Source organism: Thermobia domestica, chromosome 16 (assembly GCF_964235325.1).
Source record: "Thermobia domestica chromosome 16, izTheDome1.hap1.1, whole genome shotgun sequence".
NCBI classification, from domain to species: Eukaryota; Metazoa; Arthropoda; class Insecta; order Zygentoma; family Lepismatidae; genus Thermobia; species Thermobia domestica.
In genome coordinates this window covers 136,126,924-136,141,621 of record NC_137469.1, presented here as the reverse complement: position 1 = coordinate 136,141,621, position 14,698 = coordinate 136,126,924, and positions in this window count along the sequence as shown.

Genomic DNA, 14,698 nt, shown 5'->3' with positions numbered 1-14,698 from the left:
AGAGAATCCATTAGTACAACTGTTTACAATCAATGTTACATTTTTAAAGGATTGCTAAGGATTTGTCAATATAGGTGCATCATATGTATTTAGATATCTAATTTTAAAATTAGTGGATTTGTGAGTGTTTGGTGTTGGTTAGTTACCGAACAAAACAGACTGTGTACAGTAAATATACTTAAAGTGATGTGTGAGAAGACACCAAATTTTTATCGCTCCAGGGAACAGCCTTTGAAAGTAAAGATAAGTGCTAAAGAATATAGGTACTGTTATTAGCTTTTGAATGTTACGAAGTTTTATGGTTCGGTAAAGAAAAGTCACGAAATCTCATTTTGGAATTTTAGTAGACACATTGTAATGGCATTTGTTGTTGAGAATAAGCTAAAAAATGATGATTTTGTTCGAGTAATTTAGAGGTTTGTTACAATACTTAAGAGGTTTGTTTTCTCGTCTGTACCACAAAATAGCGAAAACTATCACACAGCACTTAAAGGAACTACACTTAAGCTCACACCAATCCCGATACAGATGAGAATTTGTTACACTCTTAAGCTCTTTGCTAACCTTCATCAGATAGATAAGAAAGAAATGTTGCCATCTTAAAATGCGTTCCGATTGGCGTTTTTCCCTTAATACTTAAATCCTTCCAACATATCGTTGACCTTACTTACGGCACCATTTTAGTATACTACTTTTTAGCTGTCCGAGTTGCTGTATATGTTCCGGTGATAATTCGATGGTAAAATCGAAAGTCGAGGAATTTGAAGCTTAAAATATATAAAACTATAATTATGCCTGCTGTTCTGTATGGTTGTGAAATATGGTCGCTTACTCTGAGAGAAGAACGTAGACTGAAAGTATTTGAGAATAAGATCCTGACGAATATTCGGACCCAATGTGGATGAGGAATGACGGAAACTTCATAACAAGGAACGATATAATTTATACCGTTTACCAAACATTGTTAGGGTCATCAAATCTAGGAGCTTAGGTGGGCAGGCCATGTAGCCAGGATGGAAGAAAGTAAGAGGGCTTTCGAAGTTTTAACTGGAAATCCAATCGGGAAAACGACCATTAGGAAGACCTAGGCGCAGATGGGAGGACAATATTAAGATGGATCTCGCAGAAATAGGAATTGGATCCGGTTGGCTAAGGATTGAAGTCAATGGAAAGCTTTTAGAACACGGCATTGAACCTCTAAGTTCCATAAGTCATAGTTTTTTTTGTCGTCCAAAGTATAAGTCTGGTGTAGAGTATCGTTGGTACCTTTTAACCATTTTTTTTAAGTAAAGTTATTGATTCCTTATATTGACATCATGAAGATGTCCAATTTTGGAGAACTTTCCAGTTTTTCTTCCTTAAATGCAATCCTGCTGTGAATTACATTCTTAGGCGGTGACTAGCTGAACTTACGCTCTCTACACAGCGTATCATTTACATATGAGCATGAATCTCCTTGTCATTCCTCACATCATCTGTATATGTCCCTTTACAAACAAGTGAAGTCATGATAAAACTCGGCAGGGGGTACCACATAAAGTGGAGATTTTTCTATTATTTTATTTATTTATTTTCAATATATCTCACCGTTAGCAAGACTTGAGCCTGCTTTCTGTTGGAGTTTCTAATTCATATATGATCAGTTTTCTTTCTTCTTGCATGCAGTATGTAATAAGCAGATACAGTGCATACACAATTATAATGTCAGTGATATATGGTGTTCATTGGACAAAACACTCCAAATAATATTCACCTTAGACTGGAGAAATGGTTATCCTTCGTTTTTCATTATCTTTTGGCCGTGAAACAAACGCCTGAATGACATGCAACCCTTGTATACAACTATGTGGTGTTGGAATGTTTAACTTGTAGGATATGTTTTACTTTTTTTAAAATAAATAAATAAACACTTCCAGTGTACCCCTAGAAAATGTAATAGAGGAATAATGGCCATGTTTTTTAAGCATTCAATTAGAATTGGGCAATCTACACAAAATTTGGAATCGACCAGCGAAAATGGCACGTTTCTAGCACTTGTGGTTTTCGAGATCTTATTGTCGAAAGGATTGGAGACAAAGATATAAACCTAGCATTTTAATATATAGACTAGCTGAACCTGCGCTCTCTACACAGCGCATCATTCGCATATGAGCATAAATCTCCTTCTCATTCCTCACAACATATGTACATGTCCCTTTACAGACACAAGTGAAAGACGTCTTGATTTTTAAAAAAAATCGGCAAGGGGTATCATAAAGGGGAGATTTTTTCGATTATTTTTTTCTCAATATCTCGCACCGTTTGCAAGATTTGAGCCTACTTGTGGTTGGACTTTTTAATTCAGCCGTTTTACTTTCTTCTTGCATGCAGTATGTAATAAGCAAATACATTACATATACAATTAATTATAATGTCAGTTATATATATGGTGTTCATTGGGCAAAACACAAAAAATAAAGATTTATCTTAAGACTCGAGGAATGGTCATCCTTCCTTTTCCACTATTATTTGGCCATGGAACAAACGTCTGAGACATAAACAACCCCAATATACAACATTGTGGTGGTAGAATGTATAACGCATAGGATATGATGCTTTAGATTTTTTTTTTTAATTTGAACGCTTCCAGTGTACCCTAAAAAAATGTAATAAAGAAATAATGGCCATGTTTTTTTAAAAAAATATTCAATTAGAACTGCACAATCTATGCAAAATTTCCAATCGATCAGTGAAAACGTTATCTTTCTAGAGCCTGTAGTTTCCGAGATCTCATTGTCGAAAGGATTGGACACAAACATATAAACATAGTTTAAAAGAACTCGGAAGATGGAAGCACAATTCACATCTATTGATTTTAGAGAAGGCTTATTAAAATACAAAGGCTTTGAACAATAATTTTATATCATAAACTTTATGAAAAATATATAGTTAACCAATTTAGACTATTTAAAGTACAAATACTTAAAATGTTTCTCTCTGTTAAACGTGAAATCACACATAACCGTAAATGAAAGATTTGAAAGCCAAAGTTATAGGTTGGAGCTCAGGCGCTTTTATTTTATAAACCTAGCATTTTAATATATAGACTAGCTGAACCTGCGCTCTCTACACAGGGCATCATTCACATATAAGGATGAATCTCCGTGTTATTCCTTACATCTGTACATGTCCCTTTACAGGCACAATTGAAAGACGTCTTGATAAAAGTTGGCACGAGATACCATAAAGGGGAGATTTTTTTGATTACTTTTTCAATATCTCGCACCGTTTGCAAGATTTGAGCCTACTTCCGGTTGGACTTTTTAATTCAGCCGTTTTACTTTCTTCTTGCATGCAGTATGTAATAAGCAAATACATTACATACCCAATTTAATTATGTCAGTAATATATGGTGTTCATGGGCAAAACACTGCAAACAATAAAGATTTATCTTAAGACTCGAGAAATGGTTATCCTTCGCTTTTCATTATAATTTGGCTATGAAACAAACGCCTGAGATATGCAATCCCTGTATACAAATGTGGTGGTTGAATGTATAATGCGTAGGGTATGATATTTAGTTTTTTTCTTTCAACACTTCCCGTGTACCCGTAAAAATGTAATAAAACAAATAATGGCAATGTTTCTTAAATATTCAATTAGAACTGGACAATCTACGCAAAATTTGCAATCGATCAGTGAAAACGTCGTCTTTCTAGAGCCTGTAGTTTCCGAGATCTCATTGTCGAAAGGATTGGCCACAAACATATAAACGTCCACAAACGTTTAAAAAAACTCCAGAGATGGCAGCACAATTCATTTGCATTGATTTTGGAGAAGCCTTATTAAAATACAAAGGCTTTGAACAATAATTTAAAAAAAGACAAACTATGAAAAACGGATCTATTTAAATTATTTATTTAAAGTACACATCCTTTAAAATATTTGTCTTTATTTAAACGTAAAATTGCAAATAACCGTAAATCAAAGGTTTGAAATCCAAAGTTATACAGTAGGTTGGAGCTCAGGCCCCTTTGTTGCTCGTGTAGCATTTTAATAGATAGATGATTTTTTGTTTATTGTGGTAAACTCTTAATTTTACATTCCATGAGAATTGTTAAATCTAAAGTTCATTGTATTATTCCATTGCTTGTCCAAATTTAACTCAGGATTCTTTTGTTCTTATAAAAGTGCGAATTATGCATGTTTCTCTACACAATCAGAGATATTTTGTGTAAGACGTTCGCTTCTTTGAACTTATTTCGTGATTGGATTGGATTGGATTGAAGTTTAGCATCTTTTTCAGCAGTAACGCTATGACACGTGGACCTAGAGCTTGAACGTGAGATGTGAACTGCATGAACTCTCACTGGGAATCGAGCCCGGATCTCCTGCGCCAAAGGCTCGTACTCTCTCTCTCTCTCTCTTTTATATATATATATATATATATATATATATATATATATATATATATATATATATATATATATAGTCACGAAGGAGCTTTCATCCTGAATTATTAAAGTGTTCAAGTAATCCTGAGATCACTGAATCACCGTTTGTTCCTGAATCCTAATCCATCTATACCGTTTGGCTACATGATCACATTCACAATGAACTTCATAGATGAGAGGATCGAATCATTCTTACAACCAGTCTTCGCGGGATTTGAATGAAATCTTAAAACCATACTCATTAGGTATTTTCTTTAGTCTGTATTTTAAACTTGTCCACAAGAAAAATGATATTAATTTTTCGGTAGATTTACAAGTAGAATGTGCGTCATTAAAAGCAGAGAATTCGTGTTATTATTCAATTCAAAATCTTTTGTCGTCGAGGAATTTGAAGCATAAAATATATAAAACTATAATCATGCCTGTTGTCCTGTATGGTTGTGAAACATGGTCGCTGAGAGAAGAGCGAAGACTAAAAAGTATTTGAGAACAAGACCCTAAGACGAATATTCGGATCCAAGAGGAATGGGGAATGGCGGAAACCATAACGAGGAACTACATAATTTATACGGCTTACCAAACATTGTTAGGGACATCAAATGTAGAAGACAGATCATGTAGCCAAAATGGAAGAAAGTAGGAACACTTTCAAAGATTTAACTGGAAATCCAATTGGAAAATGGCCATTAGGAAGGGCTAGGCGCAAATGGGAGGACAATATTAAGATGGATCTCGCAGAAATAGGATTACAAAGTAGAAATTGCATCCGGTTGGCTAAGGATAGAAGTCAGTGGAGGGGCAATCCAAATGAAATCGATTAATTTCCAGGTCAAAGGTTGCTGACAAAATTTATTTACTTGTTAATTTTTTAAGATTGTACCACATTAAGGGAGTTGTAAACGGGTATTCATTTATTTTTTAGCTGCGCAGGTTTGTTTGTAGCGGCCATTTTGCACTTTTCAGAGGATTCCGTTAAACGCTCTAATTTTTTAGGTTTTCAAGATATTTAGTTCAAACCGAAACTATATGAAAGATAATGAAGTGGACAACATTCTATATTCTGTGCACATTGAGACGTACTTTAGAACGTCGGACAAAAAAAGCTCTGAATATTAGGGTTGGAAACCTAGAAATGGCCATTTTAGAATGTACAGTTTGAAACGGTCTAAAAAATAAGACTCACCTTCATTTTTTTTCCCTTACACACACTAGGTAATAGACAACGTCCCAAACAAGTTCAGATCTGAAAACTATATACTTAATGCTTTGGAAATTTTTAAACATTGCGAATTTTCGAAAATCGAGTATTTTCACCATCAAATATCTCATGAAGGACGTAAGTGAAAATCTTAAATATGCACAAAATAGAGCACAGCAACAAATGAGTAAAATTGCATCACTGAGACGAATAGTTTCTGACATTAGTTATTGCAATGATGTGAAATTCGCGATTTTAACAGCTGAACATTGTACAGGTTTTGTGTTGATGGTATCTCAGGCATACAATGTATCTGTTTCATCAGAAGTGCAGTCAAACAGCAAGAAATTAGAGGTTCGCTACTTGTAAAAGAATTACCAAGATCATATCATAGATCTGTACCTCTGACGCAAACACAAATCAGATGTTACGAATACTCATAATCAGATGAATTTATTGATTGCAGTACTTCAGTACTTCCAGCACATGGCATGTTGCAATTTGCACTTAATGATACCGTAGCCTGTATTTACAACGAGAAATGGTGGATTGGGAGAATTAAAAACATGTCAGGAAAATGACAATCTTTTTGTTCACTTTTTCCATTCCCATGGGCCAAGAACCTCTTTTAAACTATATACGAATGATGAAGTGTGGGTGCCAGTTACAAAGGTTCTCCGGAAACTCTCACCCACAGAGTTCACAACTCCTACAGGTCGTACTCTCAATATCAGTGCCAAACTCCGTACACAAATTAGTTAACTATTTACCTCACTGATGTCTTAACAGCAGCGCTATAGGCAGAAGAGAAATAACAGACACGTTTCGTTTTTTGTACAAGATATGATTCATAAATTATGCACCCATTTAACATTACTGTCGTGTTGTTTTGAATTTTGCTACAAAGTTTATATTCACTCCAATGGCGCTTCATGACATTAAGTCCCAGTGAAGAAAAACCTTATAACTCAGAAACTACTCGAGTCTCAGTGATGCAATTTTACTGCACAACTATCGTCTATTTTGTGTAAATTTGAGATTTTTCACTTGTGTCCTTCCTGAGATATTTGATGGTGGAAATACACAATTTTTGAAAATTCGGAATGTGTAAAATTTTCCAAAAAATCAAGTATGGTTCTCAGATCTGAAACTTGTTTGGGACGTTGTCTATTATCTAGTTTCTATGTAGACAAAAAATGAAGGTGTCTCGTTTATTTCGTTTCAAAATGTACATTCCAAAATGGCAATTTCTAGTTTTCCAACCTCAATGTTCAGAACTTCTTTTTCGACGTTCAAAAGTACATCTCAGTGTTCACAGAACATAGAATGTTGTCCATTGCATTATCTTTCATATGGTTTTAATTTGAACTCATTTAGTTTTGTGCGACATTGTCAAGAAAAGACGAACAATAGATATAACCTGCTACTTAACAGTTCATTATTACAAAAACAATAAAGAATCTGCTGCAGCAAAATGAAAGCTATCAATTATTATTGGCAACGAAACACATTTAAAGAATGAGTTTTCTCTTTTCTTTAAGAACTATACATGAGAATACCCCAGACATCTCATTTTGTTAAGTTAAATGTGGTTAATCAATTAATACGTGTTTTTATCTTTAGGCAATATTAAAATTAAATGAAAAAAATTAAGAATGAATTCTAATTTGGGCTGTATCTCATTAACCATAGTTTGTTGTGTCTGATGTTATCTCCAGTAAAAGTTTCTTCTTTTGACAGCTGGCGTGATTATCGTACAGCATCAGCTTTTAAGAAGTTCAGTTTACTAAAGTCCTTTATATATTTACTGTTCGTCCAAGAGATAAAAAATCTTAGGACCTACTTCGCTCAGTGGCAGAGCGTTCACATCTGGTGCATGGGATCCTTGGTTCGATCCCATCTTGCGCCAAGTGAGCTTTGTGGTGGACAAACTCCGTGTTTGTAGGTTTCCTCGGGGTTCTCCCGTTTCCTTCCATCGCCGTCTTCTGTAGAGCCTTACCTTGCATTATAGTAGGACGTAAAACTAAAATATTATATATATATATATATATATATATATATATATATATATATATATATATTGTAATATCCTATGTGATGTAAACAAACAATTCCACGAATCAATGTTTACATGTTTACAAACATCATCACGTGGTTCGGCAAGAGGATCTCCCACCAGATGGATCTACAGTCACATGCAGACGACGTCTTCTGGCCCCTCCCACGGAACAGAAGACGACATCGGAGCAGCAGCGCCACCGCCACCCAAAGGACTCTATAAATTGGATGGACGAAGACAACTCGATACCAGTTCTCTGGTGATCCTCCTCTAGTCTGCTTCGGGACTTTAGGAGTAACCTAACCCCAGGGCCTCCAGTCTGCTACGGGACTCGCCTATCCTTTCTCCTGGCTTAGCCTGCTTCGGGGCTCTGTCTGGGAGTCCTAACCTCAGCCGCTTAGCCTGCTTCGGGGCTCTGTTGGCCATCTAACCTACCCACTGCTTCCTTCGGAGCTTTGGGCACCTAATTCCACTCCTCTTAGCCTGCTTCGGGGCTCTGTTAGAGATCTTGTCTGCGACCTTACGGTCAAAGACCACCTATAACTAACCTTTGATATTAGAGAGATTAATTTGTACAGTATTTTATGGAAATACTTTTATAGTGGAAGCTTTTATAATAAAATTGGTAGTGGGAGATAGATTCCGGACGCTCTTTTTATTAAATGCTCTACCCACAAATCCTATATGAGACTGTTTTTTTGCTAGCCGAAGGCTAGCTCCCTTGCGAGGGTTACGCCCTCTATCCGGGTTGATAGGTGAAATTATTGGGTCAGAGAGTATATTGGAGCTGGTCTAAGGGATATGTAGGAAGACTGGAACATCATTTTATATATATCACTTTATTATATGTAATCTTTATTTCATTATATTATGGAAGTATGGTATCCACTTGGTCATTATGATTTTGTGATCATAATCATTAGGGCTGGGAAAGATGATGATGAGGTGCACTTGACAGGACAAACACAAACAAGTTGTTAAAAACACGAATGCTGGTTATCTTCTTGTCCAGGGGCTACTCTGGACAGTGATGAAGACGAGTGAAGCCCTGTTAGTATGATGAGTTTACAGTGCAACATATGTGGGCGAAATGTGATGGGGAAGATGGTCGGAAGAGTAGGCAGAAGCGACATAATGATCGGGGTGGTCAGGGGGAATTGTTTTCAGATAAAGGGAGAAGAGCCAAGATAGAGGGCAAGTGACGAAATTATATCCCAGATCGTAGTTGCGGTCGATGTCCATTGTGTCTAGAAGTAAAGGATGTCTTTGCTGAAATCGGGTGGTAATGAATTTGAGCCTTAACTTTTCTATGTGATGAAGTATGGTAGGAAACGTTATGCGGTCATACAACTCCTGCGTTGGACTCGGAAGCTTGATTCGATAAGCTAAACGGAAAGCATGGCGTTCGAGTACTTTCAATTTGGCATAGAAAAAAAGGCAAAGCACTAACCCAGACAGGGTGGCCGTACGTCAAGATAGGACGTAAAAATACCTTATAGGTATTCAGGACTGTAGTAGGCTGTAATCCCCAGGTGGTGCCAATAAGACGTTTAAGTAGATGTAGACGATTGTAGGCCTTACGAATGATTTCTTTCAAATATGGCCGTCAAGTTAGGTGATGATCGATAGTGAGACCTAGGTAAGAAATCTGTTTGGCGGTTTGAATCCGTGTGCCATCGACACTGATGTCAAGAAGATTCGGATTTTTTTTTTTTTTTTTTTTTTTTTTTTTTGTATTCGAGAGTGCTTGCGAGATGGAATAAAGACTATTGCCTGCGTCTTAGTGGAGCTGATGTGAAGTCGCCACGTATTACACCATCGAAGGAAGGAGTCAATCGCTATGCTGAGAGAAGAATTAATATGTTGAATGGTCCGGGCTGTGCAGAGAAAAGCAGTGTCATCGGCATATTGAAAAGTGTGCACATTGAGAGGAAGTGTCGGCATGTCAGCTACAAACAAAAGGTATAGAAGGGGTGAAAGAGCGGAGCCTTGAGGTACACCAGAGTGAATAAAAATAGGATGAGATAGAGAGCTATTGATGGTTACGTAAGAGAGGCGGTTAGAAAGAAAATGAAAGATGAAGCGGAGATAAGATAATGGAAGCCGGAAGCGGTGAAGTTTAAACATGAGAGCTAAGTGCCAGACTTTATCAAAAGCTTTTTCGAGATCGAAAAGAATGAGACAAGACGGACGTGCAGTATTATAATGATTCGTAATGAGATTTATGAGTTTGAGTAATTGGTCATTGATGCTAAAATTAGGTCGGAAACCAGCCTGATGCACAGGTAACATATTATGGGTAGTGAGATGAAGATGAAGTCTGATGACAATGATGCGTTCTAGGATTTTACTAAGTACGGAGGTTAGTTGAATCGGTCGGTAGGATGCAACAGAAGCTGGAGGTTTGTTAGGCTTTAGAAACATGGGGGTAGAGGAGGTTTTCCAATCTGGGGGAAAGTAGCCGGTACGGAGAATGAACGTAAATATATAAGAAAGAAGGAGAAGAAGACAATAAGGTGCTTCTTTGATGTGGCGGTACGTTATCCGATCCAGACCAGGAGCTGTATTCTTTTTGCGAGTTACAACAGATGAGATGTCAGCAGTAGAGATAGGAGCGGTAAGAGGGTTATTACTGGGGAGGATGTGCATTTCACTTGGTTGTAGATATGGTGCTGATAAGTTTAAGATGTCAGTAGGATGCCTCCGGAGAAAGTCTGGTGAAAAGGGTGTGAATGTAGTATGCAGGTGGTCGGCAAAAGCGTTGGCTTTTTCTTCGTCTGTATGGAGCGGACAGTCGTTAATTAGCAATGGATAAGGCGTCCAGGTAAGCTTGCCCGTTAGCATATTAAAACGCTTCCAGTACTTAGTTGGGTGGGAAGTTTCTGCTAAGGTGTTGCAAGTCTTTACCCAGGTACGGAGTTTATATGCCTTGACATATTTTCGGACTGTGCGCTGGAGCTTGCGATGATGTCGAAGAGCTTCTAAGTTCGCAGTGCGCTGAAACTCACGGAAGAATTCACGGGAACGGTGTATAAGAGGTAAGTAGCTTGGTGGTAAGCGAGGTTAATACCTGGTTATTGCAGTGGTTGGTATGTGGAGGTCAGAAGCATGACGGATAGAGCTGGTGAGGTCGGAAATACGATTATATAGATCTTCTTCTGTAGTAGGCGGCTCAATATGGGGTAAGTCGGCGGTAATGGTTGAACGATAATCGTCCCAGTTTGCTTGGTCGAAGCGTGGAATACGACGAGGTTCTGGTAATTCTCGAGGAGTAGGAGCCTGTGGTTGATCTATGTGAAGCTTGATGGGAAGATGATCACTACCAATGGAATCTAGTACCTCAAGAGTGCACCGTTGTGAAAGGTTGATAGAGGAAATTACTACGTCTGGTGTGGTTTCAGTGATAGGTCTAGTGGGCTTGGGGATGTGAAAAATATGGCCTGTGGTATGAGTAATGATATAGTCGAAGAAACGTTGTTTTTGATTATCCGGACGGCTATGAATGTTGACGCCGGTCATGATGATATAGTTTTTAAAGGTATTGGATATATATTGAAAGAATGAATGGAATTGATGTCCAGGGCTTACATAGATGGTGGCTATGGTAAGGTAAAGAGAGCGAAAGTACAGGGTAATAATGAGATACTCTGGCAGATTAGGCAAGGATGGATGATACTGGCGATGACTGATTGAAGGATAGAAGCCGATTGCCACACCCCCGTTTGCTAGGCGTGCTGCTACCGTAGAGTCGCAACGAAGAAATGTATATCGAGGTACTTTGAACGACATGGATGGTGTAAGATGAGTTTCGTTGATGAGGAAGGCTTGGATGATTTCTTCTAAGAGAAGCTGCTCAAAAAGGGTATAGTGAGAGGCAAGTGACCGGATATTAACAAATAATAGAGAAATACCCATGATTACGATGCAGCAGAAGGGTTGGAAGTTTCGGGTGATGCATGTTCCTCGAGTGGGGTAACATGAAAATATACGTGTGGGCCAGAGAATGTGGCTTGAAAGGAACATTTAAAGATGAGGCGAGCAGAGTGGTTGACCACACCGAGAATGTGTTGGCGAAGGAAAGGATGGATATTTTGCATAGCGATCGTGAAAAATGAAAGTAGTTGTTGGATAGTAATAGCTTCGTCGGCAGTTGGTGGTGGTAGAGCTTGTTGAGTTGGTGGTAAAACAGGTCTTAACGGAACAATAGCTCCGGATTTAGAGGCTCAGCTGTAGGCCGTGCTTTGCAGCGATAACTATAAGTCGGGTGCTGCTCCGGACATGTAGAACATTGAGGGGGCTTAGCTAAGTTAGTGCAAGCCTTGGTGTCGTGGGCACCACAACAGTATCCACATTTGCTAGGTTGTGTGCATTTCGAAGTCGGATGAGAATTGTACGCCTGACAGCGTTCACATCTCAGTGGTAGAGGAGGCGGTGATTTGGACGGCTCGACTCTGTGCTTCTTTTTATAGATGAGAGCGCCATAAGTTAACAGGTCATCAATGGTAGTTTGTGAATTAGTTAAAACTCGTACCATGTACGTGGCTCCATGATCGCTTTTAATGCGAATACACTTAAGTATGGAGTGACCCTCGAGAGTGAGTTCTTCCTGAATCTCGTCGTCTGTGAGGGAAGGATCAACCCCCCTAATAACGACTGACAGAACTGGTGGTTTTCGTGGTGGTGGCGTCTGTTTAAACACCTTGGAGTCGAGTTGCTTCATTTGAGCATGCTTGCCAAAAATTTCAAAGCTGCATTTGTTACGTACAGTGGTTAAGAATGTTGACTCATAGGATTTGAAGATTATCCCGTTTCGTGTACCAACAATTTGAGCGACTGAAGCGCGGGGTAAGTATTTGATGAGCTGTTGGAAAGCCAGCTTGGTGTTTTCAAATTTGTTATCGAAATTAGTAAGTAAGAATGAATGCAGACGAGGTTTGGAGGAATCTTGTAAAGATGGAAATTCATTACCGTCATCGAGGTTCATGGACGAAACAGACTGTTCTGATTCACTTACGCTGTGATGACGCTTAGACGGTGGCTGAGTTGAGGAAGCGTTCTGTTTATCCGGTGTGCGTGATCGGGATCTACCAGTATTTTTGCCTTGAGAAGCAGATGCATGCCTTCGGTCAGTCCCCTGGCCCACTGACGTGGGGTTCAGAGATGGCCCAAGAGGTTGTTGTGGTAGTCCCGGATGGCCACCTGATGCCATCCAGATGGGCGCAAAAGACTGCGGCGAAGAGGATGAAAGTGACGATGAAATGAGGTTCAAAAGCGTTCTCGATCGAGAGGAAGCCCACTGTGGCTCTCACTTGAGGCAGCAATACGTCCTCACGGAGATGTCGGTCAGTGCAAGCACTGGCCCTCCACAAAAAGAGATGAGAAGACGAATATGATGATGGCCACGGGCTCCCACTTAAGTCAGCAATACGGACTGCAAGGGGATGTCGATTGTCTGTAACAGTACAATCCTCCCTAAATGAGCAAAAAATGCCAACGAATGCTCGTAGAGCGTTAGCAATCGACCTCAGACCTGTGAATCGATGATCGATTCTGAATTCTGAGTGGATATGTATATGAGACAAAGATTTACAATATATATATATAACATACAGTGTGTCCGTAAAGTTGCGGAACCCAAAGCTTGATTGCGTATATCTTTTGATCTACGAATGATAAAGACCTGAGACTTGAAACAAGTGTAGGCATGTTTTATGTAGATATTTTCGAGATCATGACCAATGCTTGTAACGTTTTTGTGTAGTAACGAAAGAAATTACCGTAAGTGTAAAATAAAAAATGTGCAAAATGAAGAAAATCAATATTCAGTTGCAGAAAACCGATTCCTGTGTATATGTACAGTGTGCATCAACACTTATCTATTGGTGCGAAAATGTGACAAAGTTGATGAAGTGTTGCGATATAAAAAGGCTATTTAATGCAAGTCTGCAAAATGGGTGTGTTTTTGACATGCGGCCCCTGGCAACACTGTTATCGAAAAATTACTGCAACAGGTGTGTTCTAGGTTAATTAATGATAAAAAATTAGAATTTGCAGATAATTGACAAAATGAATTTTTATTTAAAAATTTGCGATATAATATAATATGGGAGGGGATTAAAAGTTGGAAATTAAGTTCGTTGACCGAGGTGACATTCAATCCGGAGGCGTTTCCTATTTTTACGTTGATCATTATAAAACAAAGATGGTAATAGATAGCGAGACGCGGTTTCCAGCAATCTATTAATATATGTCATCTCCATATTTAAGTCTATACTTAAAAAAGAAGTGATAGAAATGCACTACAACTTCCGTTTACAATATTGATCTACGTAGTGCAGAAACAAGAAAAGACGGCAAGCAGCGATTTTTTTAAAATCGATTTAATATTCTAAGAATAGATTGGCACGCTATTTGAACCGGAAGTGACAGATCAACGAGTTCCGGTTTTAACGTTGACCACCAGAGTTAATACGGTAATAGATAGTGAGCAGCGGTTCAAGCGTCTCAAGAATATATTCCATCTCCCCTATTCTCTGCACTTAAACCAGATGTGGTAGAAAACTGGTACCAAATCCGGATCCCAGATCTTGATTCTTATCCAAACCCACATCCCACCTAAATTGTGATAAACTTGAATATGTAAAATTCGCCGAAAGTAATTTCACAAAGTCCTGAAAGTGAAGAAAACAAAATTAAGACGAATATTGACATGTCTATTTGTCTCCTTCATTCTACACTAAAGATCAAATGCTTGCCTTACTTAAAAAGATCTGATTTGATCCGGATGAAAGTTCGAATATCGTATCTAGCTCCACCCGGTTGCAGGACCGAGATGAAATATACACATATATATTTGAAACCGGAATACAAAACTCGAATATTTAAAATTCCTCAAGAGACCTATTTCATTGACAGTTAAGAAATATAGATAGTTAAAACAAGTATTGACTAATTTTTTACGTATATTTATCTTGCTCAAAATATCAAATGTATACCTTACAATTAGAT